The 12,173-nt window shown below is 38.6% G+C and overlaps 1 pseudogene; it reads right to left on the bottom strand.

Annotated features, from left to right (window-relative positions):
• Window positions 1-6,976: 6,976 nt before the first annotated feature.
• Window positions 6,977-7,880, bottom strand: LOC110213702 (non-structural maintenance of chromosomes element 1 homolog; annotated as a pseudogene).
• Window positions 7,881-12,173: the final 4,293 nt, after the last annotated feature.

Here is a 12,173-nt window from a genome sequence, read left to right as displayed (position 1 = left end):
CTGTGGGTATGAAATGCTGCATATAATATCAGACTTTTTGATATGTTGGTTTGCTCTTATGGACTTTTCTTCTGCTTTCTTCTTCCTTATTGCAAGGGAGGGAAATGAATTCATTGGGAAATATAGATGATAGAAAAATAAAATACAGCAATTTTTTTTAGAAAGAAACTTCAAAAGACCCATTAATCTATCAGAAAAAAAAAAGCACTGGATTTGAGGTTAGGAAGAAAAGGTTTTCCATCTGGCTCTGCAACTAACTGTCCACGGTAAGTTACTTCAAGCCCATTTCAGTTTATTCATGGGTAAGATGAGAGAGTTGGGTTAGCTGAACCCTGAAATGCCTTCTAGCTCTAAAGTCTAGGATGCTATGATGAGACATGCAAGTGTGCTTCTCATGTCTTTGAAGTCCATCCACAGAAAAGCCTCCTACTCTGCACTTGGAGATGAAGAAGGAAGGGAGAGAATGATATACACAGAGGCAGAAAATCTGGGGAAGCATTAGTGGAGGGAGAGAGAGACAGAGAGACAGAGGCAGAGACAGAGAGACAGAGGCAGAAACAGACAGACAGAGATGGAGAGAAAAAACAAAGAAACAAAGACAGAGACAAAAAGAAACAAAGACAGACACAAAGAGAGAAAGAAAAGGAAGTAAAAGAATGTAAAAATCCTTGTCTATCCATCTCTGACATTTAAAGTCTTTGTCAACTTTCTGGTTTGTGTTTTCATTTCATTTCTGAAGTATTTCTTTTTGCTCTGTTGAAGGTTCCCATGAATAAAGTTGACACAGGATAGTGTGAAGAATAAACTATACACATCTCTACAGCACAAGCAGAACAGCTGGATTGCTCCTAAATCTGAAAATTCTGTCGATGTCTCCAGGCTCCTGAATCAGGCAGTTATCCTCCGTGGTTTGGCATATACCAAATATACCGGCGATACAGGACAAGGTGGTAGTGGTGGAGTTTGATAAGGGATTGCAAAGCAGTAATGAGAAAAGAGAATGTGATGTTCCAATTACACAAGAGGTTAAAGATATGCACATAATCAAAAGATAACTGAAAGTGCTTTGTTTATTACTCAAGTGCAAACTTTTTCCCGGGCAAGTGACTGAATTTAATTTTGGCAAGCATATCTACAGTATTTCTAAAATTTCATTTAGAAAACTAAACTATACCTTCTCAAACACCAATGAATCCTTTCTTTTTCTTTTTTTTGGTTAGGTAATTGGGGTTAAGTGACTTGCCCTAGTATGTGTCTGAGGTCAGATTTGAACTCAGGTCCTCTTGACTCCAGTGCCAGTGCTTTGTCCACTGCACTACCAACTGTCCCTAATGAATACTTTTAAAACAATATTCTGAAGATCTGAGTATAAAGGAATTAAAAAACAAAAGGTTTGTTTCCCTTAAGAGGTGAATATTTTAAAATTAAGGAGGAAGAAGCCATTTAAAAATATAGGGCCTTTTTTTACTTGAAAACTATTTTTTCAGCTCTTGGGAATTTTAATCAAACAAAACCTACAGAAATTAGGTTCTGAGACCAGGACTGAAAGTAATAATAATTGGAGTTTATAAAGTGATTTAAAGTGTGCCAAGTGCTTTACATACATTATGCCCTTTGAACCTCACAATGACCCTAACCTTAACCCAGTAAGATACGTACAATAGATATCATTTTGCCCATTTTATAGATGAGGAAATTAAAGCTCAGTGAGGTTCAGTGGCTTGCCAGTGACCACACAGCTAGAAAGCATAGAGGTGGAATCTAAAGCTAAGTCAGTGTTCTGGGCATATGTCATGCATGGCCAGCCTACAAGAGAACATTGAACACATGAGGAGAAGGCATGTCTTAAGCAACTCTGATTATGAAAACATGCATTTTTTGGCTGAAAGAACAAACGTAAAAAAGAGCCTTGTTTCCCCCAAAAAGGGAGACTATTTTGAAATAGTCACTGTAAATCTGGTTCACACAGTCCCAGTAGGACCCTGCAAGCTCCATAAAAATGAATTCGGATGTCTGGTTCAGGGCAGGCAGTAAACTGAATGCCCTCTGCAAGGCCTGTTCTTTCTTGTGGTGCTCAGGCAGGAAATATAGTGTCTGGTGAAAATGAAGACAATTTACTTTACTGGCTTTAAAAGTCAAGGATTTAAAATGCCTGGGTTGGCCACAAAAGCATGATTGCAAAACATGTAACGGTAGTTTGGGTTGAATTCACCCCTGAGTTTCACAAAACTTATTCTTGAGAATTCTGGTGTAACTAATGGGAAGAAGCTAATGAGGAAACAAGCAGAAACATAAAACTGTCTCAGAGAATAGGAAGAGCTTAAAAGAGGTCAGGTAGGCTGATCCAGCTCATTTTGCAGATGAGAAAATTGAGGCCTTGAGAGAGCAAATTACTTGTCCGAGTTCAAACACTGACAGAGACAGATTCAGTGGGGTCTATCAGCTACTGCATGGTGGTCTACTGAACTTGCTTGCTAAAGAAAATAATATTCACAGTTAAAACAACAATAACAACAACAATGCTAACTTTAAGGTTTGCAAAGTATTTTCTTCACAACAATCCTGTGAGGCAGGAAATTGAAAATATACCCATTTTGCAGATGAGAATACTGTGTTTATGAAAGGTCATATAACATGTTGATGGTCACAAAGTTAGTAAGTGTCCTCAGGCAAGATTCAATGCTTCAACATTACTTTTCACCCCTTATGCTTTCAATCAAAAACTTTATATATGCATGTGTTAAGTATTTTGCACTCTTCGGGGATGAGCCTTAGAAGTACTATGAAGTATACATCTGTTTCTTAATATCTACAAAATTGGCAGCATAAACTAGGTGTTATGTAGTAACACGAAGTAGCAAGACTTTCTGTTGACAAGTAAAGGCAAAGAATTCACAATAAATTGGCATCTGATTTCAGGAATGGTCTGAAAAGTATCTAGCCCCAGCTCAGAAGTATTTGGGTTATCCCCATTCAAGTTTTTTCCTGCCCAGATAGCACCTGGGCACCAGAGGTGTTGTATTGACATAGAACACTTTCTTATCACAAGGTCAGAAGGACACTGCAGAGTGTACCTGCAGGGGGAACAGAGCCTGGGTATTTGTGGCCCGTATCTCAGTCTCCTCATCTAAAAATTGGGGATGGCAAGAGCTTCTTCTCCTTATATCATATTGGGAATATGATTAAGACTTCAATTGTCACATATTTTGAGCAACCGGAAAAAAAAGCAATATGTCCCCATTCTAAAACTGGTGTCACTGGGGCAAGTGACCATATGTCAAATAACCAGTGCTACCATATTAAGCCCAGCTCAAAGCTTTCTAGGATGATTCTCGCTGAGATAAATAATCCATATCCATTGTAGCAGAAACAGCTCCTTGGTTCTTGTAACTCAGGTCTCCCTTCCCCTTGGCCAATCCATTTAAGTACTACATTTAATTAAGTTAAATTGAAGGTGTGCAAAGAAGAAAGGTCTAGCCCAAGTGAATCTACAGAAATGGTCCCACTGTATTCTCAAATATTCTTCATAGCAAGATACAACAATGCTGGTTTTTAGCATCTGGCCCAAAAGCACTTGCCTGCTTACAATATCAGGGTATTTGACCCAAGCTAGTTGGCACTACCCACTCTATCCACTGATAGAGTGTTGGGCCTGGAATCAGGAGAACTCATCTTCCTGAGTTCATATCTGGCCTCAAACAATTACTACCTGTGTGACCCTGGGTGAGTTACTTAACCCTGTTTTCCTCAGTTTCCTCATCTGTAAAATGAGCTAGAGAAGAAAATAGCAAACCCCTCCCGTGTCTTTGCCAAGAAAACCCCAAACAGGGTCAAGAGAGTCAGACATGACTGAATTGCCTGAACAGCAACAAATTTGACCTAAGAACATTTTCTGCTGTTAAAACTACTTTAGCCATAGCTAAAAAGTCATAGCAGCAAATTCAAATTTCATGCTTTGCCAAGATGCAAGGAGACAGCATGTCTTAGCTGTCCAAACACTGGACTGAGAAGTAAAAAAAGACTTGGGCTCTGTTCCTGCTTTTTAATACTTAACAACTGTGTGGACCTGGGCAAATCATTTATCTTTTAAAGTCTTAGTTTCTTCATTTGTAAGTAGGGGTTTAAATACTTGTATTAGACAGTTCATGGAGTTGATATTTGGAAAACAGAGTGACAAACGATGGCTTTAGAATTAAGAGCCCTTGGGTACAAATATCATCTCTGACAGCTGCTAGCTGTGTGAGCATGGGCAAGTCAAATAATCTCCCTGGGTTTCAGTTTCCTCATATGTAAAATAAGGGAGTTCAACTAGATGGCCTCTGAGGCCAATTTTAGCTTTAGATTTATGGTCCTATAATCTTAAGAGAAGTGCTCGAGAAATAGATATTATTATTATTTCATATATACCACTATTTCTACAAGGAGTTCTCATGATGTCCTAGTCTAAGCCACTAGGAGATACCTGATTGCTTATGCTAGTGCCAGAACAAAACCCTTCCCCATAATTGTATGTTCTTATCTTTTGCTTGTATGTCCTCTTCATCTCTCTTCAAAAAATTAAGCCTTACCCTCCAAGTAGAGTCAGAAAGCTTGGTGTCCAGGGAAGCAGGTTATGGGGAATAATGACAAAGTTAAACAAGGTGGGAGGATTTCATATTATACTCTACCCTGACCAAACTATGTCTAGTCCACAAGTTCTGTTCTGGGCACCATGTTTCGAGAAATACACCGACAAGCTAGAGCATTGCCAGAAGAGGATGCTTAAGATGGTGAAAGGAATGTAGAACATACCATGTGGAAATGGTTAAAGGAACTGGGGATGTATATCCAGGAGGGAAAAAAAAAGACTTAGAGATATGATAGCTATTTAAAAGGCTAGTAAGTGAAGGAGAGATAGTATAGATTGTATAGGTAGTATAGATAGTATAGATTGGCCCTAGAAAGAAGGAGAGAGAACCCTGATTGGAAGCTACAGAGACTTGGATTAAGGCTTGATGTAAAGAAAGGCTTTTTAATGGTTAGAACCATTCAAAAGTGGAATGGTCAGACTTGGGCAGTAGTAGATTCATTCTCTCTCATTGGAAGATTTCAAGAAAAAGCTAGATGAATAGTTGTTGAATATGCAGCAGAAGTGGTAATTGCTCAGCCATGGCTTGGATTAGATGGCTTTTGAGGTCCTTCTTAGTTCTTAATTTCAGTGATTCTATAAAAATGCAAGTCAACAAGCACTTGGTAAGTACCTATTATGTTTCAGGTGTTGTGTCAAGCTCTAGGAATTTGGCAATTAAAAGCTCATTGGTAATTGTAGAGAAAGTAGTTTCAGTCAAATGATGAGTCTGGAGGCCAGATTGCAAAAGGTTTAGAAGAGAGTGAATGGAGAGCAAATGGACACACCTTATGAAGACATTTTTTTCTCAAGGTGTTAGCCAAGGAGGGGAGGGGTTATAGGATGGAAGCTAAATAAACAAGCTATGGGACTTAAACATTATTTGCACAGAAGTTTAAGTATCACAGAGATGTCTGGGATAGATTAGGAAATGAAGAACATGGAGATCCACCAAGGACAGGAGGTGACTCTGTTGTTCAGTATGTGCCACCACCACTGCTTGACAATGCAGATCTTTATGAAGACCTTTCACTGGCAGGACCTCACCCTTGAAGTGGAGACCAGTGATACCACTGAGAATATTAAGGCCAAAATCCATGACAAGGAAGGCATTTTCCCAGACCAGCAGAGATTAATCTTTGCTGGAAAGTAGCTAGAACATGGTCATACTGTATCTGACTACAACATTCAGAAAATAATCAACTCTTTACTTAGTCCTTCATCTCAGGCATGGGATTCAGATCGCGGTGAAAATCTTGACTGATAAGACAATTACTCTCAAAGTGGAGCCCAGTGACACCACTGAGAATGTCAAGACCAAAATTCAAGACAAAGAAAGTATTGCCTACTTGCTGGAGAGCAGCTGGAGAACAGGCATACCCTGTCTGACTACAACATCCAGAAAGAATCCACCCTGCACTTGGTCTTGCACTTCAAGGGAGGCACCGAAATTTCTTTTTGAGTAATTTCACTCTACTTTTCTTTCAATAAAGTTGGGGTGGGGAGAGCATGGAAGCAATGCCTGGCATATAGTAAGCATTTACATGTTTATTGACTGACTGACTTCCACATACCTGCCAGATTAATTTCTGTCATTTACATAGGATGTTAGAACTCAGGATTACACATATTAGCCTATGTAACTATATTTCTACACAAAAAGACCAGTCCAGTGCCTCTATGTGAGATTGAGATGATATCCTCCCAGCTGATATCAGAGAAATATAAATTCTGACAGTTTCTAACAAGCCAGAAAACCTTAAAAAATCTCCCTAGGCCCATACTGTGTCAAATACAGAGAAACTCAGCTCTAGCAGGTTAACCACTAGCTAATGAATCCTCTGATTTCAGTGACCAATGCTTTAATGTTTCAATGGATCTACAAGCACAATGATGTGAGTTCTCCCTCCAATGGCACAAAATGGTGCTTAAGTCTTGTGAATCCCCTTCTACTTCAATAATGCAGTGGCAGATTGTCAGTATTAGGGTAATAAAACACAGCCCAACAAAACAATCTGAAATGATAGGTTAGAAAGAGGATTATTTAGAAGCATATAACTATGGGAGAGACACTAAGTAAAAGTCCTTCACAGATATATAGTTTCAGGGAGAATGCTACAACAGAATTTCTCCCCACTTGTACAGAAGCCTTCCCCCAAAGTCATCAGAGAGTGAACTTTTTTTCATTAAAGTTATTTTACTCAGATTATTAGCAAGTCAATACAAATAAGGAGAGTTAATTAATATAAAACTATTAAAATGAATTGATTGGTTCAAAACAGGATCATTTAATACATTTTATCTTTCTGAATATATCTGAATATTTAACTTTGGTACAGAAAATCTTGACTCAATACTGGCCGTTTAACGTCATTTTGTTCCTGAAGATGAGATTCTTCTAGGTATTCTTGGAGTACTGGATGGCAAATGGAAAAGTGGCTGATCTAAATCTTGCATTTCATGAGGTCAAATGTTATTACAATGATGGTGTGGCTCAGACTGAGATATGAAATGCTTTGCAACACAAAGTAAGCACATTTTAATTTCATAGGTTTCAAAGGACTGACTCCGAATGGCAAGGCTGTGGCAGACGTTGCACTTTCTGACATCTTGATATGTCTCGCATGTATACTGAACCAATTCCATGATGCAGCAAGTGTGTAAAGCATATTTGCTGTGTCTGTCTGAAAGCTACTTATCCTGAACAAACATTTGGAGCACCTTTTCAGCTTCCTTCCTCATTTTTTTGCTCTGAAGTTTGTTGGATAACTTAAAAATACTGGTAGATGATGCATAGCTACTTTCTTTTTTTAATTTTTAATTAATTTATTTTGATTTATCAACAATCACTTCCATAAGCTTTAGAGTTTTAAATTTTTCTCCCCCTCCCTCCTCGCTTCCCTCCCCAAGAAGGCACACAATCTGATATACATAGCCATTTTCTGATTCAACAATCAGCTCCATAGTTTAAAAAAAAATAATTCCCATTCCTTTTATGCACAGTCAGATGCCAATTTTGGTAGCTTCTGCTATTGCAAGACTCACCAGAGCAAAAAAACATCTTTCTGTTATTTTATGAGCATCCTTTCCTGATTTCCATAAACAATAAATACAGAAATATGTTAACACCAATGAAGTCATTCAATTTGTTATGGGTACAGTACACTTTATGTTGCTCACAGAAAAAAAAAAAGCTATGTAGCCATTATACCTCAGCCGCATCTATCATTCCATTAGACATCAGCACCTGGAGGAATCGATGGCTATCAGTCATGAGGCTGGGGCAGCTAGGTGGCACAGTGGATAAAGCACTTTCACTGGAGTCAGGAGGACCTGAGTTCAAATCTGGTCTCAGACCGGACACTTGACACTTACTAGCTGTGTGACCCTGGGCAAGTCAGTTAACCCCCATTGCCTAACTTAAAAAAAAAGTCATAAGGCTGGCCATGGTGATCCTGCCTTCCTGTAGTCCCCTCCTCCCTTAAAGAAATGTCAATTCTAGGACTTTTGCTTCCAGTAGCCAAGATGGCAAAGTAAAAAGGTAGTCGCTGTCACCCTCCCCTATTAACCTCTGAAGACCCAGGATATGTCACCCCAGAAAAAAAAACCCTGGAACAGCTGAACTAGAAGAAAGATGGGGAACAGCAGTGCAGCAGCCCAGCAAACAGGTCTCCCAGTGCCTTGGCAAAAATAAGGGAAGCAGCACTACAAAGGACCCCAGGCAGATAAGCACCCTGCAGCATTCATCTGGAAGGAGCTGAAGAAAGCAACCTAGAGTCTTCCTAAAGTCCCAACCTTGCTGATTCCAACCCAACACCAGGTAAGCTGTCAGAACCCTACAGCTTCCACTGTCAACTAGGAGGAGATCCTGAAGCCCAGGTGGTAGAGCAGGCAAACACCAACACCTGGACCTCCGAGTGCCTCAGTGAGGACAGGGAACCGGTGGAAAGCAGCTCAGAAAACCACCAGATGCCTCAGCACTATACCTCAAAGGCATCTCCCAGTGCATTAGCAGAAATGAGGGCAGCATTAAGGGGCCCCAGGCAGATAAACACCTGCACCCATCTAAAAGGAGCTGAAGAAAGCTAAAGGAAAGGAAAAGCAGGCAACCTAGAATTGCCTGAAAGTTCCAGCCTTGCTGATTCCAGCCCAACACGAGGTAAGCTGCCAGAACCTACAGCCTCCAATTGCCAAATAAGAGGCCCCAGCACACAAAGCCAGTGACCAAGACCTAGGCTCCCAACACAAGAAGCTTGGGTCAGTGCCCTCTGTTCCCAGCAGGAGAGCTCAATCTCTTTAAAGGCCAGGGAATAAAGAAACCATGAGTAAAAAGAAATGTACCATAGATTCATATTATGAGAAGAGTGAAGATCAAGACAGAAATTCTGAAGAGGACAACATTGTCAACAAACCCACATCTGCAACATCAAAAGGGAATATGAACTGGTCTGAAGCCCAAAAAGCCTTCTTAGAAGAGCTCAAGAAGGATTTTAAAAGTCTAATGAGAGAGGTAGAAGAGTCCTTAAAAAATACAATTGGCCAATTGGAAAAAAAGTACACTGAAGAAAACAAGTCCCTAAAAAACAATTGGCAATGGAAAAGTACACTGAAGAAAACAAATCCCTAAAAACACAATTGGCCAAAAGAGAAGGAAGTACAAAAACTAACAGAAGAAAACAATCTGTTAAAAACTAGAATTGGACAAATGGAAACTAATGACTCTATGAGAGAGCAAGAATCAGTCAAACAGAAACAAAAAAATGAAAAAATAGATGAAAATGTAAAATACCTCATTGGTAAAACAACTGACCTGGAAAATTGATCCAGGAGAGACAATTTAAAAATTATTGGACTACCTGAAAATCATGATGAAAAAAAGAGCCTGGACAGTATCTTTCAGGAAATCATAAAGGAAAACTGCCCTGAAGTCCTAGAACCAGAAGGTAAAATAACCATAGAAAGAATACACTCACCACCTGAAAGAGATCCCAAATTGACAATGCCAAGGAATATAGCAAAATTCCAAAATTACCAGATGAAAGAGAAGGTGCTGCAAGCAGCCAGAAAGAAACAATTTAAATATCATGGAACCACAGTCAGGATTACACAGGACCTTGCAGCTTCTACATTAAAAAGACCCAGGGTGTGGAACATGATATTCCATAAGGCAAAGGAGCTTGGATTGCAGCCAAGGATCAACTACCCTGCAAAAATGAGCATGATTTTTCAAGGAAGGAGATGGATATTCAATGAAATAGGGGACTTCCAAACCTTCCTGATAAAAAGACCAGAGCTCAACAAAAAATTTGATCTTCAAGTACAAGATTCAAGAAAGACATAAAAAGGTAAATGGGACAGAAAGATACAATATGTTGTTAATAAGGGCAGACTGTTTACATCCCTACAAGGGAAGATGACACTTGCAACTCTTGAGAACTGTATTGTTATTACACCATGTTAAAGGAGTATACATAAAGGGGGTGGATATTAGTTGACTTTGATGTAATGATAAAAAAAATCTAATCAAGTGGGTTAAATGGATCCAAGTAAGTAGATTAGTCTGATCTTAGAAATGTACTGAGAAAGGAGGAGGTAGACAAGGGTAAATTACATTACAGGAAAAGACAGAAAATCCTATTACAGCAGAGGAAAGAAGGAGGGGGTGAGCATTGTTTGAACCTTACTCTCATCAGATTTGGCTCAAGAAGGGAATAACATAATCAGTTAGGTATAGAAATCTAACTTGCCCTATAGGCAGTAGGAGGGAAAAGGGGAAAGAAAAGGGAGGGGGTAGAAGGGAGGGAAGAAGCAGTAAGAGTAAAGGGGAAGAAAAGGGAAAGGGATAATAGAAGGGAGGAGAGACTGAAGGAAGTGGTGGTCAAAAGCAAAACACTAGTGGGGGGGAAGGAGAAAGGAGAAAGAAAAGCATAAATGGGGGAAAAAGGATGGAGAAAAAGACACAGATAGTAATCATAACTGTGAATGTGAATGGGATGAACTCTCCCATAAAATGGAAGCGGATAGCAGAATGGATTTAAAACCATAATCCTACAATATGTTGTTGGCCTAGTGATGGAAAATACTATCCACATCCAAAGAAAGAACTATGGAAGATGAATTGCTATCTTTTTTTTCTCTTCTGTTGAGTTTGGTTTCCTCTTTCTGATGGTTCCTCCTATTGGTTTAAATTTTTACTTACAACTTCACTAATGTGAAAATACATCTAATAGGAATGTAAATGTATAGCCTGTATCAGATTGTGCTCCGTCTTGGGGAGGGTGGTGAGGAGGAAGGGGGAGAAAAATTTTAAACTCAAAATCATATGGAAGTGATTGTTGATAAATCAAAATAAATTAATAAAATAAAAAAAAAGAAATGTCAATTCTCCATGCTTGTCATGTAGGCATTACCACCACACACTTTGTTGTTGCAAGATAAGGCATATTCATAGTTTCAGGCTCAATGTGAAACCGGCATGCTCCTACAGCAGGAGGGGAGAAAGTAAAGGTGATACTTATATGTGTGTGCATGCATGTGCATCACCTTTATTTATGCCAAAGCCTATACACACATACATACACATATATTCATATGTATATGTGTGTATATATTCATGTAAAACATACACAGCAATGGATTTGGAGTCAGAAGGCCTGATTTCAATACTATCTTTGTGAATTACTGTATTTTGAACTTGGGTAATTCACTTTACCATTTGGGGCCTGTTTTGTCATCTACAAAAATTAGGGGGTTGGACTGAATGATCTCTAATGTCCTTTTCTGTTCTTAATCTACAATTCTGTGATGATACACACGCATATACACATATGTATGTATGTGTGTATATATGGTATATATAGCTAATATATACTTAATAAACACAAATATATATACATATGTATGTATGTATATATATATATATATATATATCTCAAAGGTATCTGTGGTGACAATATAAGATAGGAACAGGTAAGCTTTCACATATGATTGTTTAGAATAATCTATGCTTTCATGAAAGAAATAAAAGATCAGATTTCATTGTGCTTTATAATTACCAATAAAAAAATCAACTCAGTAGAACAAAACATAGCCTTAAAGGCTCTCTTCTAAAAAGATATGTTCCATATAACAGGTATATGAAATGTGCCGTATATGAAATGTGCCTGATATAAATCTCCAGTTTAACTCTTCATATGTTACATGGGCCATTTACTCCCTCTGGGCTGGCTCGTAATGTTTGGGGAATGACTAACACTTGCAAAACAGTGTTCTCAGTGGAGGAATACCACCATATGACCCACATTCAAGTTCTCTCAGGCTCTTAGGAGTAACCTGTTGTGGAGGATATGTTCCTTCTATTCAATGATAAAATCCTTGAGCCCCCACTTATGTGCTTCCATTTATGAAAAACCAACAAAAACCATACACTGATGTCACCATTAGATTTTAAGCATGATTATTTAATAGTAAGGCAAAATAATAATATCAGATACTAAATATAATCAAATGTACTAATAATCAATATAGCACAGGCTATGCATAAGTGAGAAAAATATGTATTCTTGGG

Source organism: Phascolarctos cinereus, unplaced genomic scaffold (assembly GCF_003287225.1).
Source record: "Phascolarctos cinereus isolate Bilbo 61053 unplaced genomic scaffold, phaCin_HiC Scaffold_4;HRSCAF=312, whole genome shotgun sequence".
NCBI classification, from domain to species: Eukaryota; Metazoa; Chordata; class Mammalia; order Diprotodontia; family Phascolarctidae; genus Phascolarctos; species Phascolarctos cinereus.
Note: the sequence above shows the minus strand (reverse complement) of the source record. Positions and strands in the feature narration are given on the sequence as shown.